The sequence below is a fragment of the Calidris pugnax genome, unplaced genomic scaffold (assembly GCF_001431845.1).
Source record: "Calidris pugnax isolate Ruff unplaced genomic scaffold, ASM143184v1 scaffold11, whole genome shotgun sequence".
NCBI classification, from domain to species: Eukaryota; Metazoa; Chordata; class Aves; order Charadriiformes; family Scolopacidae; genus Calidris; species Calidris pugnax.
This window is the reverse complement of record NW_015090803.1, coordinates 5,923,861-5,943,577: the sequence shown is the minus strand read 5'-3', so window position 1 is coordinate 5,943,577 and position 19,717 is coordinate 5,923,861.

The following is a 19,717-nucleotide window of genomic DNA, read 5'->3' as shown; positions in this document are numbered from 1 at the left end:
GGGTTTAATATTTTTCCTAGAACTTTTTTTTTTTTTTTTTTTTTTTTTTTTTTTTTTTTTTATATCTGGGGAAAAAAAAAAAAAAAAAAAAAAAAAAAACAACAAGAAAATGCAGGAAAATAAGGGCACTATGCAGTAACAGTATACAGCTGTATATTATCTCTCCCTGGTATGAGAAGAAAAAAGAATTCTAGGAAGTTGGCCAAAATACAAGTCCATCACAAATACTCTGCTAACATGCTTTCAATTATAAACTCTCAAAGGAATCAGAATGTCCAAATTACAAGAATGAAAGATAAACCTGGGCAACAAGGGCAGCAGCTCAGCCTGTGTTTCTGAGAGATGCTGACACTCACACTCAGGGGGAACAGCAGATGCTCAACACAGCTCGCTGCTGGGTCTTCAGTGAACACAATTTGTTTTCCTGGTATTTTTCTGGGCTTCAGAAAATTTAACACATTTTGGTTTCATTTTCGTGGTTTACAAGAACGCCAATGTGAATTCCCTATCCGGGCTGTCAGTTATGCTGCATTTGGGAATAACGTGGAGGCTTCTCCTACCCAGTTTTGGATGGGATTATGGACAAAAAAGTCTTCACGGTGAATCTTTGTTTAAACAAATAGGCTTTGGAGGATTCTGGGGGGGGAAATAAAGAGGAGAAGCCTTACAAGAAGGACGTGATTTCACCACCTAGGCTATACTAAGCACAGATAAGATGCCTCAAGGTCTGGACCATTTTCTGTAGCACCATCATTCCCAGGCTGCACTGGTACATGCAGCATGAACACTGGGGTCAGAGTATTCACAGCTGAAAGCTCCAAGCGTGAACTGGCAGTCACTCTAAAAGCCCAGTTGCTGGTACAATGCTCCACACAAAAATTAGCAGGTTTGAAACTTATTCCCCATCCCACCACAACCATATCCAGCTTAAAAAAAGGCTCAGCGCAGTCACGAGGTCTGAAGAGAGCGCACTGGTGTCTTGTGTTCTCAGTCCCAATAAAGAACAGATATCAGCATCCCCAAATTAATCTATCCTGAATCAATGCTCATCAGCTCCAGTTTCCCCTGTTCTGCATTACTGGACTGCCTTACAGAAAGAGTTTATACTTATTTGTAAGCAGCCCATGTCCCTGTTAGAATTTCTGGTTTCGTTCCACTGTCTTCCCCCCTCCTCCCACTTTTTTATTTTAGATCTGCAGATGTTTTCACAGACAGGGAAAATTTTATTCCATTCTTCCTCTAGATGACCTTCGACAATTCTAGCTTATCAGATGGTGTGCACACTTACATACAAAAAGAAAGAATGCAAATGTGGATCTTGTTTTTAATACTGATTAAATGCATTAGAATAATTCTGTAAGTTTTATGCTCTATCTTGCATAATTTTAAAACAACTTTAAGCAGTACCTGACTACTTCTGCCAGAATAATGCACCCAGGTTATCATCTTCACTTACCAGCCACTGACATTCACTGGGATTGCTCATGGTAGGAAAGGACAATGGAAACACTAACTCTTCATTGAACAAAAGTTCCCATAAATCAAAATCTATTCTTGTTCATATAAGAGAAAAAAGTTTAATTAAAACTAAGAAAATGGAATGGAGGAAAGAGTCTGTAAGCTAACAGGAGAACTAATGAAGGATAATTCAGCTTTATAAGTGAAATTGAAATTTCTTGAGTCAAGATGTAAATCCACAAAATTTAACTATGGTTTTATAGTGTCAGCTCCTGTCAATCATTCACAAATACAAAATTAGCAGAGAAACACAACATCAGAGTGAAAACTAAAATTAAAGAGGAGTTGAGATTTACTATTACCTTTTGAGACTTCTCTGTCATGTTTTTCATTAGGCACTGACCTTTGGGAAAAGATGTTGAGCAACAAGACTCAAGGGCAAATAGCTCACTCCAAGGATAGTGGTGGTGGCAATGGAGTGGCATAAGGTGCAGTCCCTTGATGGCAATAATTTCCCTCTAAAGCAGGATTCTCTATATCTACCCAAAGAAAGGTCCCCCTCCTGCCTCAGCTAAGCCAAAAAACTCTTCAGGCACCAGGCACTGATTGCAATTATCTATGATGATTAATATTACTTTGATTTTGTCAGCCTGTCACCAAAGGGGAGCTCGGTCTAGCTCGCTGTAGGAGCAGCAGGGCAGAAAATCATCAGTTCCCACACGCCCCTGGCTCCTGCAGAAAGAGGAGCTGGGGGAGAGAAGCAGAGCTCCAGTCAGGAGGAGGGAGAGGAGGAATGACTGCAGGGGGGCAGGAGGTGGGGAAAATGATGAAATCTAGCGCTGACATACCCAAAGCACAGCTGATAACATTAAGATTTTATATTAAGTAACAATAAGTATGCCTTCCTCGCTATCTTCTTGTATCAGAGTGTGCTAAACCATTCTATGATTCTATGCTGCCTGGGGATAATAGTGAAAACTCATGCTCACTTGCTCCCTTTTTGTCTGCACTTTTCCATTGTCCAGCTAATTAAGGTCAGGAATAGTACAACTTCACTGCCATTAAGCCAGCTTCATCCCCATTGCAAGAAAGAACAAGATTTGGTTCCAATTAATTAATGATTACTATAATAAATTATAAAACAGTCTGAATTATTAATTATCCAGATACAAATATTCCTGACCCAAAAAGTATTTGACAGCAGTAAAGACTTGCTTACACAAAGAGGAGTCATAGATGAATCCAGAATAATTACTCCCAGACCACTCACACTACAGACATTCATTCTGGAATAAAATCGAGAAGTTCATGCATGGAGTTGCCCGAGAGTCCACTCTGAACTCTGAATTCAATCACTCCCTTCCTCTGCATTAGCTCTACAGTGCAGACCAGGCTATATAGTTAAATTGCAACTCTAAGAAGGCAGGAACAAGTGGCAAAATTGCTCCTTAAGGAATCATCACACCCCTTTTTTTTTTTTTTTTTCGGGCTAGCATTATTCTAACTATGCATAACTCTCATAATAAGCATTTAATCAACTAATCCAATCACCCAGTACTTTTTCTGTCCCCTTTACGGAAGGCTGGGTTCCTATTTGCTCATATCTAACAAGCAACTTTGTACACTCCATTAGATTTTGTCTCTGGAGCCTGGTTCGAATTCCACACATTCTATTCAGTCACCTTCAAAGTACTTATACAATGGTTGATCACACCTAAAGCTTAGTACAAATTCTGCTGCAGGAAATCACCAGGTTTCTTCGGCTTAAAAATTTCCACAAGTCTAGTCTTCAACAGAGCTGGTGTTTGCTCTGGGATGATGTCATTTGCTCCCCAGCAAAATGCCTCTTTCAAATACCTACACTACAAATTTGAACTCCAAATGTGACAGATGAGAGGAGGTCATTTTGATCCACGACAGAATCCATGACAGGGACTCTGCTGTGTACACTCATTCCTCAAATGGGGCACACAGGTGGAAGCAGCAATAGCAATCTTTCTTAGTTTGAGACATTAAACTGAGCAAAACAAAGAACTGAAGAACCCCAAGAAGAGAAATTATGCGTTTAAATTCAGGTTGAAAGGGGAACAAGAACAAGTAGCCACAAATAAATTTGAGGTGAAAATTAGAGGGTGGCTTTTTAGTCAGTGTAGCAGCTAACCTCCTGGGGAGAGTAGAGGACTCAATCTCCTTCTGACTATACGCCAGCACTGTTGGGGGAGCAGGAATTTAATTTGAGTTCAAAAGATCTTTTCTAGTCTTCCATTCTTATGATGCAAATCAAGAAGTTTTTAATCCTCTGGACAATTCTAACTCCCCTTTCCATATTTTTATTCATCTCAGGTATAATAATGTATTTTGAAAGACGAAATTGTTATACAGGAAAGCACCACCCACTCTTTTTAAAGGTGGGCAAAGAGAAGAAAGGAGCACACGTGATGCGGCCAAGGACAGGCAGGAGGACTACTGAGTAGCAGGGATTTGGACAGAAGTAGGTCAGGTTTAACCAGGGGACTGAGCAGACCATTAACCAGGGTAATGACTGGGTTAAGAGTGGCACTTTGTGCAGTAGGATTTTGCTTGAAGAGTGTTTGTGTACCTACTAAGTCACTTCTAGACTTGTCAGAAGAGATTGAAGGGACCATTGAAACAGACTTAAGGCCCACTTAAAGCTTAATGTTTTTTCATAAGATGGAGCTCTGCCCTATGCCTTTCCTATAATATCACATAAACCGCTCCTTCACTACTCTCCTGCCACCTCCTCCTGCTTCCCCCCCTCAAGACTGCTTCTTCAAACCCAAAATCTCAGAATTCTAGTCAGTGTTTTTAGACAGAAAATGTTATTTGTAATTGCTTGAGAACACATGGTTTTGTTGTGGAAATGTATTCAGCGTGTCATTCTTGGAGAATTACTGAAAAATAAAGATACCTGAAAAAAACAGACTGCGTGTTTTTTCCACAGTTAGCAGCTGTTACTGTCTGATGAACTAAGGGTTTGTTTGCAACAGTATAAAATAGAAACAAGACCACAGATATGAATATGGAGTGATGTTATCATTTTAATTTCACCAAGTTTTGTTCCTTGTCTCACATATTTTGGCATGAAATTATAGGGTATTTAAGACACTACATAACTTCCTTTTTCTATGTACATAAGGTTTCTGAAGAAAAATTAGCTGAAAAATTCCAGTTCGGTTTGTATAAGATGGATCCAGGGAAAATAACTAATAGGTGCCACCATTGCATTTAAAAAGGATAAAGGCACAAAAGGCAAAAAGAGAGGTTAACTTTTTCTGATTCCCTATCTGAAAACAAGTCACAGAAATATAAAACTCTTAGCTGCTGATACCACTAAAGTGATGTGATCTTACCCGACAGACCTGTCAAAGTGAATTTCTAATATATTGATTCACAAAAAGCCATGTTGAAATGGTCTGACTTACACTCATAAAAGTCAAGAAGTTCCAAATTGAGGCTAGAATTTGTCTTCAGCTCCCCTGGTTGTGCTGAGAGGGCAGTAGGCAGGTTACATGACATTCTCCCTGTTGGCAGACTTTTCAGTACGGGGCTGTAATTCTAGCCTGGATCAGAAACATCTTGTGTTGGTGGAATTAAGTCACTAAACTTTACCTGAGTGCAGCCATTCAATTTAACAGACCCAATTCTTGACCCAGGATCAGCGCTTTTCAGAAGCAAGTTTTTGTGGTTAAATTAACGAACAAGAGCAGGGACTAATACGAGAGATACTGAAGGGCCTAAAATTAATGTTCACAGACAAGAATTACTCTATGTTGCTGGATTCAACACACCTGCATCTTAATAAAATAACACAGATGTAAGTCTAGACCAATGTGAAGGTAGAGACCTTGTAACCTTAGAAGAAAGACTCTTTCAGAAAAGACCTGAAAAAAAAGAAGAGAGAGCCCTCAAGAAAAACCTCAGGTAGGGAATTTCCTTCAGTAGCTACTTGGGACATTCAGCAGCTCTGCCTGTTCTTCCAAATCATACTTATTTCACTTTCTTCCCCAACACTCACACTTAGAAACCTTGTCTTTAAGAGCTGATTCATTCCAAATAGTTTTTCTAGTGGTTGCTCACTGCAGGAACGTTGGCAGACCTGCACTAGGACAGCAGCAACTCATGGTCATAGTTCATTATGGTCCTCCCTTCGGAAGAGTGTCTTTCTGCTGACAAATGGGACCTGCTGAGGGACATCTCTGCTTTGCTCTATGTACAAATACATCCAGCCTTCAGCAGAGTGATGGCAGAACAATTTAAACCACAGTATGCCATGTGCACAGTAAGCCCTCACACAGCCACTTTCTCATACGTGAAAAAGCACCAAAATGCACAGCAGAATGGAAGTAGAGGCAGAGCATGTTCCTCATCTTTTCTGAGAGCTATGTGTGGTTTGTAGGCTTCTACCTCTGACACTTCACAGACACCTGCGGAGAAAAGATGACTACAACCTTCCAAGGATACTTTGCAAGTTGTGGCTGATACATTTTGTAACAATTTCCAGTGAAATAAATCTCTTATGTCAATTATCCTCCAATTCATTTTCCTGGAGTTAAATTAAATTTAGCTCTGGGTACCCACCTGATCTTTTGCAAATAACAGTATACCTCTTCATATTAATTTAATGATGTCTGTTTTTAGAAGACATTCATGTCAGCAACCCATGGTGCATAAGCAAGAGAAATTTGAGCATGGTAGATGATCTAGATTTGAAAAAACTCAAACCAATGACAACTTTGAACACAAATACTGAGAAATGTTCCTGACTAGCGTTAGAATCAAATAGCCTTTAATTTTAACTAAAGTCCTTGAATATTAATGTTCATGGGTTGAAGTGGCAAGTCTGAGACAGTAACCATCTCTCTTCAGGCTGCTTATATTGGATTCATTAGCAATTTATCATCGATGTAAAGGCAGAATTCAATTCCATCTGTGAGCTCCAAAGCACATAAGACTTGGCATACCTGATGAATTGCAGATGAGCAGGAACTGGAGTTACCATAATAGAGGTTAAAGGCTTCTGGAAGCTGCAACAATTTTATGGTATTATGCAGTTTGGATGATAATTATAGCCTTCAAAGGTAGAGTTTAAATAACTCCTCAAAGGAAGCAGTTGCATAAACTTGGAAACATACTACATTTTCTAATCTCAAATATCAAATTAGAAGATTATTTTAGGGATTTCTAACAATTTATAATTCCTTTCAATTTTTTTGAGCTTCAATTTGATATTATTCAATTCACATTTCTTCCTAAATGTGAAACACAATCTAAAGTGCAAGCACTGGGCCAGGCTGGGCTACGTGAACAATGTCCAATCGTACTTAGAGCCAGGGAAACTAGCAAGGCAATCAGAAGAGAAAGACAACACTTCCCGGAGTACAAGGGGAGCAGTTTGGCCCATTAAAGGCAGGTTAAATCTTAGGGATTTGACTGCTTTGCTTACATACACAAAGTTTGATAACACAAAGGCTACCCATTCACCTTTCTCTTTTGCATGAAAAAAACTAGGTGAAAGTGTTGTTTGTGACAAATAGCTTTCCTAGAAGGCTGTCCCTGTAAGATTGCAGAAGATAGTGAGGTACCACACTGTCCAGAATTAAGTAGCAACAGTGGTTCTTTCTAAACAATACCAGACCCTGTCTTTAAGGCTTATTATTTGACCATATCTATTATTAAGTGTTTTGATGCCCAAAGTAGGCATCAGAAAGTCATTAGAGAAAACTCACAGTAGGGGATAGGAATAAATTAATCAGACATATCACTGTAAAGCCACCTTCTAAATAGAAAATTCCTCCATCAGTACATCTTTCTCACCATTATATTACAATTTAAAACAATTAAATGCAATGGCTGAGTTTTGCACACAAGCATAAGCAGAGAGACATACACCACATGCAGTGTAACAGGGAAATGGAAACACAAAATATTAACTCAAACTGGGGATCCACAGTTAAATTTGTGTGCAATAAAATGGAAATGTCATGTGTGATCATGGTTTCACTGTGTGTGGACATACATTGATTTCTGAACTTTACAAAGCATTAGTTTGCCCTTTAAACTAAACTAGGAGCTAAACCTGCAGTTGTATAAAGGTCACTGAAGTGTAAAGATACTTACCACTCTAGAGCTTGACCCTATGCAAAAATAAGTAGTGAAAAGCCAAACTCAACTGAATTAATTATAAAAAATATTTAATGTAATATTTTTCTCTTTGGAAGCTACTATTACATTATCAGCCACAGAATAAATACTTTATGCATAGCTTCATGAAATTAATATAAAACTGAAAACACAACCTACTTTACACATAATGGAACAAGGAAACATAAAAAAGTGACAGCGAAGGAATTGCAAAGCTACCAGAGTAACAAGACCAGAAAGCACATATTATCCTGTCCACAGCTCTTATCTCTTTTCCTCTTCCTCCCACCACTCCCAATGAACCTTTATTCATACATTACTCTTCAAAAAAATCCTCACATGGAAATCAGATACTAAGCAAGATATAAATAAGAGTTTCATGTTTAAGGATCAATTCCAAGAGAAAATTTCAAGGCAAGGCATCACATCCTACCACCAGTGTATTTCACATGGAGAGGAAAGATTGTTTCAGACAGAAAAGAGGGACCAGCAAGGAGGTTGGGGAGAAAATTGAGGTTAATACTACAGGTGTGAATAATGCAACCGATAGAAAAAGATAGAGCTGTGAGGGACCTTAGAAGGAAGGACAAAAAAAAGCTTAAGTGTAACACAGTTATCTTCTACCTCCACCCTCTGAATGACAGAGGACGAAAATAATTTCAGCAGCTGCAATTTTGAATGCAATGGATGTGAGCAGAAAGGAGTAGGATGCTGTCACTGAGAGGACAGATGACAGTTTATTTGTGTTAGATTGAATCAAACCCTGAAATTTTTTTTTTTTTTTTTCATTCAGAGAGAAGCATGTTGAGTCAAAGGCATTCTTCAATCCAGCACTAATTTATCTGAGCTATAACTCAGCTACGTTACCAGTGATTGGCCACTCATAAAACTTTTTCTATGAGATGCAAGAAAGGAGATAGAAAGATAGTAATCATTTTAAATATAAATGAGATACAAGAGCTAATATAACACTTGCAAGTGATTAAAAGCTGAAAAGGAAAAAAGGAAAAAAATTTTAAAATGAACGGGAAAGCTGGAGCCCATCTGGGTATTATCTAAAATTAGAACAAGTGATTATACAAGCAGCCAGAGAGTAGGTATCTTCTATCAGTCCAAAAACAAAAACAAAGCAATAATGAAGCTATAGAAGGTGTGACAGACAGAGAAAAACAGTCAGGTAATAATGGATTTTCAGACTGTGTTATGTAAACAAAAAATGTACTACTTTCATTTTTCATCTTTAAAAGAGAGATATAGATTTTTTTAAACAAGCAGAATCACCATACTTCCCGTGATTTGTTGTGTTCTAGTGTCCTCCAATGGATAGTGTTGAAAGTGCTTGCTCTATAGTAGTGAATCAGAATTACAGCGGTGCCTCACTTAATGCTTTTTGTATGGCATTTATTGCAAAATACTGGGAAGAGGGAACAATATGAGATCTCTTTGTCTCTTTTCCTATATATAAACAGACATTGTCACTACCAAATTATCTCATCTTCAAAAAAAGGAAGGAAGTGTGACTTTTTATCAGGTTGAAGCAGTGCCACCTGAGGACCCAGAGAGCTGATACTGACCGTAGCCTTTCATTCATCTTGTGAACCAAGAAAAGAGAAAAAAACAACAGGATAATGAGAGTGTAGGCAGCCCTCAGGAGCCATGTATAGGAGAAAGATCCAGCAGTCTCTGGAGATGCATAGCACAGCTGACAGTGAGTCTCTGGAGCCACAGCTTCTCTCCCTGCTTTCCAGCTGGTAAATTTGAACAAAACACTACTGAAGAAATATTCCATACTTTCATGTCTAAGTGAGAAAACACTGAAATCAGCACTCATTTACATTGATTTAGTTGACGACATACTGCTTTCACTTGGAGAAGCAGCAAAAATGGGGATGGCTTCTTTTCTTTTTCAAAGATCTAGGTATAAAACCGGCTTGCATAATTTATAATATGGATGAATTATGCTCTAAACAGCTTTTCTAGGTACAGGGATTGGCTTTAGTCATTTAAGGCTTCTTTACATGGCAAAGTTAATGTACAGTTAAGTTGGTGTAGCAAACTTCTGTCCCTGGGTCAGCTGACAGCTTCCACTAGCCATCGCTTCCCTCTGCAGCTGAGCACTGATCCCCATCACTGTCAGTGTCATCTCCCAGCTGCAGCTGACTTAGTCCTGCCTGCCCCATTCCCTAATCCAGTCCTTGGATCAGATTTCTCTTCCTGGCTACACTCACTTCTTCCAAATGCTTCCAAGCAACATCTTTCTTAAGATAAGCCTAAAAGTCATGGATACAGGCAATGAAATACACTTGCATTGGTAACTGCTTACATGGAAACTGATGATGCCTGTGTGCAAGGTGGATTACCTCCTTCCAAAGAAAATTAAGGTAATTGACACACCTAGTATGTACATAGAATGTATGTATACATGTATATAGTATGTATTTAGAATATAGGAAGGGACCTTTAAATGTCATCTATTCCAACTCCCCTGCCATGGGCAGGGACACCTCCCACTAAATTAGGTTGTTTGAAGCCCCATCCAACCTGACCTTGAACACTTCCAGGAATGAGGGACCCACAATTTCTCTGGGCAACCTATTCCAGTGTCTCACCACTCTCGGAGTAAAGAATTTCTTCCTAATATCTAATCTAAAGCTACCCTCTTTTACTTTAAATCCATTACGCCTTATCCTGTCACTACAGGCCCCAGTAAAAAGTCTCCAATTCTCTTATAAGCTCTCATTAAGTATTGAAAGGCCACAAGAAGGTGTCTCCAGAACTTTCTCTTCTACAGGCTGAGCAACCCCAACCATCTCAGACTGTCCTCATAGGAGAGGTGCCCCAGCCCTCTGATCATTTTCATGGCCTTCTTCTGGTCCCGCCGTAATTGGCCCCCCTTCCTTATGTTGTGGGCCACAGAGCTGGACACAGTACTCCAAGTGGGATCTCACAAGAGCAGAGTGGTAGAATCACCTCCCTTGACCTGCTGGCCACACTTTTGATGTATCCCAGGATATGACAGGCTTTCTGGGCTGCAAACACGCATTGCTGGCTCATATTCAATTTTTCATCCACCAGTATCCCCAAGTCCTTCCCCATAGGGCTGCTCTCAGTCCATTCACCCCTAGTCTTTATTGATACCCAGGATTTCCTGACCCAGCTGCAGGACCTTGCAATTGGTTTTGTTGAACTCTCGAAGTTCCCTTTGGCCCACTTCCCAAGCCTGCTCTGGATAGCATCCCTTCCCTCGAGCACATCAAAATGTGTGAAAGAGCAATTAGCATAGAGCAGGTAGCACACTGTAAATTTACATCCTGGTTTATTTTGTGCCAGTTCACCTATTAGACATAGCTTTCAAAATCCAAATTCAGTGAAAGAAATCATATGACACCATCCCACTGGCTCTTGTCTCCAGTGATTCATGGTCCTGCCAGCTGAAGATAAGGCTTAGTTTTCTTCAGACATCCTTACATGCATCCCTGCGCAGGTCTTAAGCAGGTAAAAAAAGAGAAAAAACTTAAGAACTCAGAAATGTTGCATGTTATTGGCAGCAAGCATGTGATTGATGATCTCTGCCAAACTTAGGAGATTTAAGGGCTTTAACAGAAGTATACCTACACCTTAAGGTCCTGTGTCCTCTTACACCTCTCAACTTCCTCCTACAACACATAAATTCTTGGATTTTTCTCTTTCTATCTTCTTGAAATATTGCAAGACAGAATGTCCCTAGTATAGGCTACAACTTAGAAGTACGATTGGTGCCCAGCAATCTAACAGACTTCTAATAGCTTAACATAAAAACACAGCTTTAATTAGTCAAAATGCAGAAAAAAGAAAAGGATCAGATAATTTTGTTATTTTGAAGAGAAGAACCCATTTAAAGCTGAATACCACAGCAACCCACTTAACTCAGCTCCTTAACCACCACTCTTTCATCACTGTTATCTGGATTTAAAATACTAAGTGATAAAGAATTCCATATATCCCATCAACTGCTCCATTCAGTCATCATCTTACATACCTTCTCATAAGGTATGAAACATAAATTTCATATTGCTATTATATATAAAAAGGAAGACTTACTAGGTTTCTTTACTGTAAATTTAGTAACTGCAGATCTGTCACTACTGCTCTGTGAGAAAGAGCTTCAAAGCACACTAAGTCATAGAACATCCTTTAATTCCTTCAAGTACAAAGTTTAGTAATATACTTCAAAGTCCCCTTGTACACAGAGATGTCTGACACATTCTCAAATTCCCTGAAACAAAGATCTGTAGTCTTGTGTCTAGCTCCTTCAAAAGAGAGTGTCCAACAGTTTCACATTCCATTAAAAACTCGGGGAGGGGTTATAACATCTGCTACTTTTGCAGAAAAAAAATAAATTCTGGTTTCAGAATTCTTTAAACAGTTCTTTAAAACAGTTTGAACTCCCTCCTATCTTTCATGTCAATCTTTTTTTTTTTCTCAACAGCAAATCCAATGTCTGAATTTTTGTGGGTTTTTTCTTTTTGTTTTTGCTTTTTTCTTTACAATCTACAAGTAAACAGAAAGAAAGTCAGACATAAACACTATAACAAGCTTTAGATGGTTTTGGAGGTGTTGCCCAAAGAACTTAAATCTCAAAAGTGATGATTTTTTACCCTCCCCAGCAGGATTTATGATTTTAATGAGCCCGAAGTCCCATAAAACCTTTTCTAAAAGTGCAAGAGAGCAAAATCCATTAGCAAAGAAACAAATTCTTTTTTAGGATTTGATGTTCAGAGGAGAATGCAATGTGGAAATCCTGTTCCTTGGGCACTGAGCCAGACCTTACTATTAATGTGAGTCAGTGGAAAAGCGTCTGCCCCAGTTCCCTCACTTGCTTTTACAGGTCTCTTCTTAGAGGTAAGAATCAACCAGCCCACAAGCTTCCAATATTGCATCCTTGAAATCCCATTTCAAAAACCTTTCTGCACAGGGGCTCAAAGGAAATCCCCCACTATTCTCCCCAGTCTATTTTCAGGTGGCTCTGAGAAGGGATTTTTGCTCAGAGAATCTTTTTTCCTTTTCCCTTTCTGCACAGGTGCAGAAACACAAGGGCTGGTCAGTGCAGCCATACAAGACCATTACTGTCCTGGTTTGAGGTAAAACAGAATCAACTTTCTGTTCAGCAATTTTACTTCTTGGCTAAGCTTCTTCTAACTCTCTGATGTTGATGTCAGGAAGCGGTATGTAGAGAGGCTCTTGTTTATACTTATTGCTATAACAACCAAGGTCAGCCAATTTAGTTATTTGCCCCATTGGAGAGTCAGAAACAGAAAAGTGTTGAGGGATCTCACCTGCGGGGAGGAGCAGAAAGGACAGGTGACCAAAACTTGCCAACAGGATATCCCATCCCATCTGCCCCATGCTTAGTATAAAAGCTGAGGGATCAAAGGGTCTGCTCTCTTCTCTTCAATGGTTGACACCCTAGGACAACTCTGTCTGTTCATCTGCCCTTGATCCAGATCTGTGCATTCCTGACTCCAGAGCTGGAATCCAGTTCCCATTCATCGCTGAGTCCAGTCTTGGACTTCCCCAGTGCCTACCAGCAATCCCATCCTGAGAACCTGATACGGTTTTGCATGTACCGTATCCGTTTTCATTACTTCCCTTTTATTTTATTATTAATATTTCATTAAAGTAGTTTAGCTCCTTCTACACTTGTAAATCTCTTTATCCTTCCTCCTCCTCTCCTTGGAGCGAGAGGTTGGGGGAGAGCATCTCTTGTCTCGTAGTTGGCCAATTTGACCTAAATCATGACAATCACTCAGGGTGCAAGGCTTGTGGCATACCCTACTGCTCAACCCCAGCAAGGCTTCGTGCTATGAAACCACTGGGAAGGGGGTCATACTTGAGCTTAGCAACTCCTCCTGACCAAGTGAAACAACTGAAAACCATTCCAGTTTCATCAGTTTCTCTTACAATTTGCCAAACAGCTTTAGTGGTAGCCTTTGCAAGAAGCCCTGGGCCCTGTGCAAGGCCAACAGGAGATACCAGAAGTGACTATCAGACCCCTTGAAGGAAAAAATATCACATCATAGGACTCTGCAATTGACAGAAATGCTAATCTAGACCTGCTCCTGCCTGTGGATCTCAGTTAAAGGGCAGAAAGGAAGGAGAGAAATGGCAGCACCAGAGAAAGAGACAACTAAAACCAATATACTGTGACTGTACAGTAAGCACTCCAGTGTCAAAAGGCAGTCTTGCCTCTATTTAAATCATGAGCACGGATGTAGGCAGCTTTACTGAAAAAATATTCAAAGAAGCCTGCCTGGTGATGCTCTTTTTAAATGAATGGGGTTAGGTTTTTTATATTTAAAGGAAGCAACAGTTCTAGATCAATGGTTCCCAACCAGGACTAAATTTCTACATGCAACTTCAGCTGAGAAAAAATAACAAAACAATATTCCTAAATTTTCAACACACAGTAACATGCAATAACACAAAACACAAGAGATCTACCTCTCTCTATATTTATTTAAAAGAGCACGCACACATGCATAAAAGCAAAAAATATTTTTATTTACTACTAACTGGAAAATAGAAACAAATGCAGAGATTTTGCCCCAAATTTTCTGAAACTCTCTATAGATCCATAAAATATCCAAGAGTTAGTCTGAAATGTATGATTTCTATGTGCCAAGCAGGTAGAGTTCTTTGCAAATTCAGAAAATTACCACCTTGGAAAAAACTGTCAAAAATGTTAAGCACTATTCTAACTTTACTCCCACTCAGTAGCAAAATGGTGTCACTGAAGTTGAAAAGAGCAAAATTAAGATAAATGCCACACTTTTTGAACTGTCTGATGTAACGTCTTTTCAGTGGCAAGAAATCTGTGTCTTTCAAGATCTAAAAGAAAAAACAACCAACCCAAACCTCTGGAGTCCATTCCTGCTCACAGTATGTTTTTTGTATAGCTTCAGATTATTCTATGTAATAGAATCATTCCCAGGTGAGCTATCGCTATCTTTTCTTTCCTATTACCACTAGACCTGTAAGTACATTAAGAAAGACTTGGCACAAACTGATTACTTTAAAATTCATTCCATGACTCTGCACTGGCACTAACTGGTTGCTCTAGGCCTTGAAAGAATGCCAGATTTACAGACTGTCTTCAGTAACCGCCTGTTTTACCTGCATCAGTTTAAACAGATGTATAGGATAAGTAGTTTAGATATGCCCAATGTCATAAACATGACTCATCTTTGTAAACGTCTTAGTATCACAGAGCAGAGCTCTTTCGGCTGCTTAAAAGATATTGTATCAAGAGTCTGGAATGTGCAAGTAGTGCATTAAGATCACAAAAGAGATGTCCCTTGAGAAGTCTTACAAATGACTGGTATAGAGATACAAAGTGCTTTGGAAGGAAAGTTTTCTTCTTTTTTAGTTATCAGAAAGGAACCAAATCAGGACTTAAAAATTTGCATGCTGCACTAATGTAAGGTGATGCAAACAAGGAGCTGCATTATGCTTGGGTGGTGTGAAGAGAGACAGCCAAAGGACTCCACATCCATGGGGCTTGGCATAAATACACATTCCTCGACACATACGCTGTACGTTAGCTAACTTGTACTATGCCAAGTTTTTAGAAAAATGAAGTATTTCCTACCCTTGAAGTATTTTCTACCCTTGAAACTGTGTAATGATGTTTTCTTTCTGCAGAAATGATTTTTTTCTCAAATCAGTTCACAGAGTGTACTTACAAAAAAAAATAGTTAGGCTTGCAGGATAAATATATACAAAAGAAGGCCAAGAAGGCCAACAGCATCCTGGCCTGTATCAAGAACAGTGTGGCGAGTAGAGCCCGAGAGGTGATCGTCCCCCTGTACTCGGCACTGGTGAGGCCCCACCTCGAGTACTGTGTCCAGTTTTGGGCCCCCTACCAGAAGAGGGACATTGAGGTGCTGGAGCAGGTCCAGAGAAGGGCAACGAAGCTGGTGAGGGGTCTGGAACCCAAGTCTTATGAGGAGAGGCTGAGGGAACTGGGGTTGTTCAGTCTGGGGAAGAGGAGACTGAGGGGAGACCTTATCGCTCTGTACAAGTACCTGAAAGGAGGCTGTAGAGAGACGGGGGTCGGTCTCTTCTTCCAAGTTACAGATGATAGGACAAGGGGAAATGGCTTCAAGTTGCGCCAGGGGAAGTTCAGGTTGGATATTAGGAAACATTTCTTTACTGAAAGGGTTATCCAGCATTGGAATGGGCTGCCCAGGGAGGTGGTGGAGTCACCATCCCTGGAGGTATTTAAGAAACGTGTAGACATGGTTCTTCAGGGCATGCTCTAGTGCCCAAGATTACTGGTTTGTGGTGGGTGTGTTTAGGTGGTGGGTGGTGTGGTTTTTTGTTTGTTTGTTTGTTTGTTTTTTTTTTGTGGTTGGACTCGATGATCTCTGAGGTCCCTTCCAACCACTACAATTCTGTGATTCTGTGAAATTCTTCATAAGCAAACCTCAGTGTTTTAATCAAAATTAGTTGTGTTGATAAGCAGAACATTGGTTAAGAAAAAAATTCTCATCCAAAGCAAAGCTATAAAAGCAAAGTATAATATTCCTCTCTCTTCCTTTGTTCAGTGTGCTATCAGTAAGGGCAAGTATAAAAATTCCATCTCACAACTTGCTCTAAAGCATATTCAGGAGGGAATTGGAAGTGCTGCAGTGAGCTGGGTCAGAACAAACTGCTGAAGATTTAGAACAAAGATACAGTTTACAACCCGAATCCTCTGTGACTCAAGTTGCAGAATTATCCCTGTGATAAATCACCAGTACTACAGAGCACACGATATTAGAGAGGGGATTTACGGTCCACTTGTTATAAAAGTTGTAGACACGGAAATACTAAAAATTATTTTCTATTGGAAATCTGAAGGAGTAGCGTATAACAAAGACATTCCCTATATTAAAGGAGAGCATTACAGTCATTTTGAGTCAGTGAGGTGAAGCTCACATGCAATCATCCAGCTCCCTGGATTTGGTCTGCCAAACAGTGAGCAGTCAAACTGTACAAGATGTCGTTGCTCTGTAAAAGTCTGTTCATCTGTCATATTTGGCAAGTGTTCGTTGTGTCATATCTGTTTCTTCCTCAGAAAAAAAAGCTGCTTCTGACATAAGCAGAAGCCTCTTGCCCTAGCAAGAGTCAGGCTCTCTTCCTTTCACCAGAACTCTGCTTTTCAGTGTTGGGGACAATTTGCTGAGAGCAGAAACTGGGACTTGCTGCACAGCTGCAGCCATGGGTCTGTCTGTGGTCACTTAGTCCACCGCTTGGCTTGCTTTCTATTTGATGTAACCAGCATAAAAAGCGTTTTCTGTGTAGACACAGAAAACTTCACACCATGAATAGTCTTCAAGACTATGATTCTGTAAAATGCTGAGCGTTTCAGTCCCAGTGCAGTAAAGTATCTGTGTAATTTCAGGAATGAAAGGACTACCACTGACATATATACTGTTAAAATGTGTGCAGAGACACCTGGAATGGCATCTTTACCTTACGTTCCTATGAAGCACTTGGCATATGATAAGCAGTCCGTGTGAGCAACAACCGATGCACACAAGAATTTTTCATGCCTCTAATTATATCCAGTACATTCAACATCTTGCAGGACTAAATCCTCAGAGGCAGCATACAGAAAAGATAGGAGAGGGGGAGATTTTGACAGAGCATCAAAGGGATACAAAGCTGGATTTCTGGAAACTGGAATCACACGAAGACTAAAGCTCACTGAACAAGGGCTTACTGGAAGTATTTGAAGAGCACAGTCATAATATCCATAATACAGCATTGTTAACTCCTAATTTTGGCATGTGTCTCAGCCTACACAATGTTTTTCTTGAAAACTCATATTCTGCAAGAGACACGCAGACAAGGTCTTGAAAAAAATCTTAGCCAAAGACAACTCCTCACAAAGCAGGTGCTTGAGGGTGGCTGGAAGGAGGCAAGGAAATTATGAAAACCTTCCCATTTCTTGAGCTCTCTGCTGGATCCCTGAAGGTTTTCTCGTTTCACCACTAGACTGAACCGAAGTGCTACAGTGGCTTCCATCCTGCAAATCGTTCTGGTGCAGTTCCAGCTGAGCTTTGTGCTGGGCTGCTTGGAGGATTACAACCTTAAACAGCATTTCAAAGGGGCAGCTGAAACTTAACCACATGCTAGAAAAGTGCAAATACCTTCACTCAGCTCAAAGAAAGGCTGCACGTATTTAAAGTGAAAAGGTACAGGTTTAATGCAAATCCATTCAGCAATTAGTAAAGAAAATGAGTGAAATGACCGAAAGAGAAAATGACTGAAAAATCCTCTGCATTAGTTTTCATAATGTTTTCTAAGTATATATTAACACTAGAAGGAGACAGAGGATAGTACCTTGAAAGGTGGCTCTCCTAAGGCATTTCATCAAAGCAGGATTTAAATCTGGAAGCAAAGTGAGATCTCGTTTCCAGACAAAGAGGAAAAATTGCAGACTGAGAAGTTATTTTAAAACCTTTTTTCCCCACGATGATCCTTACGTATTGTGTTAGCACTCCACATGCTACAACTGCTTTAATGGGCATTTCAACCTGCAGGGAAGTTAAAGAATACTGCAGCTAGTGAATATTATTATTCCTACTTCTCATCAGTGATTATAAATATTCTAATCATGCATTATCTCATCTAGCCTAGGAGATATCAGGGTAGCTCTTCAAACACATTTCTGGTGCTTTACAGATTTGGAGAGCTTTATTCTTCTCATTCTGCAATTGTACATTTTACGCAGGTCTGTAAGGGAATGCACAGTTAAAACATCTGAATAAATTTCTGAATTTTTCCTCTCTATTCTCAGGCACATGAATTTTGAGGATTAGGGCATTAGAAAAAACACCTTTGTTTAAAAGGTCTTGAACGTCCCCTCCTCCAAGTTCTGGAGATTGCTGATCACTTCTGAAAAGAATCAAATCAGTTATTAATGATCTATATTAGACATTTAAATTTTAAAAGTTTTGGTCTTTCCAAAGAACTACTCCAGCTGTTTCATGTAGTTACATGGACAAACACAGTTCTCTTCAAAATCCTCCAATATTTTCTTCCCCCACATCAAATTTAGCCAGGGATTACCAGGGGAGGAGGAGGAGCAGCAGAATGCAACTACAGAGCCAAAATAACGTTTTGCCAAAAGAGGCCAGCAAGTTCACAGCCTTTCCAGTTTTGCCACAGCTTCTGCCCAGTGCATCGCCTTGCCAGAGAAGCAGAAAGACCTTCACAGAGTCTCCAGTCCCCAGTATTTCTTTCCTTTGGGCAGGGTGAGGATGTTTCTAATTAACTTTGTCTTTGAAATGGCAATCTTGCCCATCTCTTGCTTTGCTGAGGGATGTCCTAGACTAGGGGTGGAGGGATGGGGGATGTGGAGATTTTGCTAGGTGAAATGGAAAAGGGGACAAGTCCTAATGACACACTTATTTATAGCTCTTTAGTTTCTACAACCTGTCTGTAGAACAGTTTCTACAACCTACAGTCTGAAGAATAACAGAAAAGCTGAATAGGAAATTGAGTGAAAAAAAAATAGATCTTAGCTTTGAAGGGTAATTATATAAATTTACAATCACCCAGGCTTTCAAGACTGCAAAGAAGGTAACATCTAATTTTTAGAGTGGGAATAAGAAGGGTAAAAGAGAAAATGAAAAAAATGCCAAGATCTATTTACCTGTTCGAGGGAAAAAAGAAGTGTGACCCTCTTTTTTCCTGCTGTGTTTCTAAGGTCAAATGAAGCGCTTTGCTGTACAAGGTAACAACAAGCAGCACACACCTAGAAAGCAGCACCGTGGCAACACAGCACCTGCAGGCAGGAATTCTCACTGAAATCCTCTCAAAGTCATTGAAACTGCTGGAGTCCAAGATTTATAGCAGGCACAGCGCAGTGGCAGGTGTGCCCAGCTCTCCGGCTGGACCGCAGCCCTTCTTCAGCACCACTTGACTCCCAAAGAATGGAAGCCTGGGGGAAAATTCCAATTTGGCAAAAGAAGAATGGAAAGCCCTGCATTCATGCTCTTCTCTGAGGATCACAAAAAGCCTTACAAACGTTAATTAAAAAAAAAAAAAAAAAAAAAAAAAAAGACCT